The 1,813-nt window shown below is 44.1% G+C and overlaps 1 pseudogene; it reads left to right on the top strand.

Annotated features, from left to right (window-relative positions):
- Positions 1-300: 300 nt before the first annotated feature.
- LOC114026565 lies at positions 301-1,033 on the top strand (annotated as a pseudogene).
- Positions 1,034-1,813: the final 780 nt, after the last annotated feature.

Genomic DNA, 1,813 nt, shown 5'->3' on the forward strand with positions numbered 1-1,813 from the left:
TTCCAATGGAAATAAGCAAAGTGAATGGTAAAGATTCAGAATGAGCAAAAGTGAGTGAGGAATGATAAAGGACAATTAAAAAAAGTAGCTTTTAAAAGCTGTATGAAAAAAGCAGAGTCTGCTTCAGGGTAGATACCTAGCTCTCCTGGCTTTAGGCAGTACTTTAAAGCAGCAGTTAACAAGAATTGTCCACTGGGTAGAGAAAGTGGTTTCAAAAGGTTTTCAAGGTGTCCAAAGGGCCAGGATTCTACTGTTTAGGCTGGGGGCTTAGTTCAAGGAGCATTGTTCTAGGTGAGAGGGATGACAAAGCAAGGAAAGAAGGAAGGATTGGTGAAGGATGGGATCAGTGAAAAGGAACCAGAGACTAAAGAGAATTAGCCAAAGAAGACTAAGAAGCCTCATATGAGGACCCCTGCCCCCACCCACCCCTGTCCCCAAACCAGCAAACCTCACCTAGTGGCAACACTACTGCACTCAAGATATGCTCCTGGAATGTGAATGAGCTCCAGGCCTGGATCAATAAAAAGGGTCTGGATTGGATAAAGGAAGAAGCCCCTGATAACCTTTGCCTCCAAGAGACCAAATTTTCAGAGAGTAAGCTATCACCTGAGCTTCAGGACCTACCTGGACTTACTTACCAGTACTGGTCCTCACCAATGATAAAGAAGGATACAATAGTGTCAGTCTCCTTTCCCACCAGTGTCCACTCAGCATTGGTAAAAAGGAGCATGATCAGAAGGGCTGGGTGATAGTGGCCGAGTTCCAAGCATTTGTGCTGTTTACAGCATATGTGACCAATGCAGGGTGGGAGCTGGTTCAAATGGAATACCCACGATGATGAAATGAAGCATTTCACAAGTTTTAGAAGGGGTTAAGTGCCAAAAAAAAAAAGTCACTTGTGCTTTGTGGGGACCTCAGTGTTGCCCATGAAGAGATTCACTTGCACAATCCCAAAAAGAACAAGAAAAATGGTGTTTTAACTCCATGGGGACACCAAGGTTTGGGGAGCTGCTCAGGAATTAGATTTAAGTAAGGCAAAGTTGCACAAAGTCATCAACCTCATTCTCTCTTCCTGAGGGATCAAAGTTTAGTGGACAAGACAAAAGACAAGATGACTGGCAATGGCCCAGGATGCAGTAGATGACTTTGGCATCTTCGATGCCTAACCAAGCTTTAAGCTCTCTACAGCACCTGTTTCAGCCAACTTCATGGCTATTGGAAGAAATTGTTCTCATCTGTCCATTCCAACAGGGAAAGTCTTCATATGCTTGGGGTAGATATCCCCTAATTCACCAACAGGTTTGAGGCTTTGAGGAGTATATGGGCATTCAGGGAGGACTTGCCTGTGTGTGAGGGCTTACCAAGCCCTTTTTCAGAGCAGCTCATCCACCTTTGGTGTCCACCTTCACTCAACTCTCACCTGTGGCTCCAAGAAGCTATATCATGGGGACAAAAGGTGGTGATGTGACACAATGCCAAGGATGATGAGATCTTGCAGGATGATGAGGTTTCCATAGTTACATGGCAGCCAAGGAAGTTAATGTGATTTTAGGATATATTAAGAAAAAGGAGCTTTGAGGAATAGGAAAGGCAATCTCTACTTTTTGGTCAGATCACACCTGGAATGTCAATCTCATTTCTAGGCACCCCATTGTAGGGAAGACATTGTTGAGCTGGCTATAAGCCAGAGGAAGGCAACCAGCAAAGTAAAGTGCCTCAATTTCATGACATATGGGGATTGGTCTGAGAAAATGGAAATATCTAACCTAGAGAGAAGACTTTGGGGCTTTCTTCAACTATTTGAAGAGTCATC

Source organism: Vombatus ursinus, unplaced genomic scaffold (assembly GCF_900497805.2).
Source record: "Vombatus ursinus unplaced genomic scaffold, bare-nosed wombat genome assembly UNPS02014841.1, whole genome shotgun sequence".
In the NCBI taxonomy this organism is placed as follows: Eukaryota; Metazoa; Chordata; class Mammalia; order Diprotodontia; family Vombatidae; genus Vombatus; species Vombatus ursinus.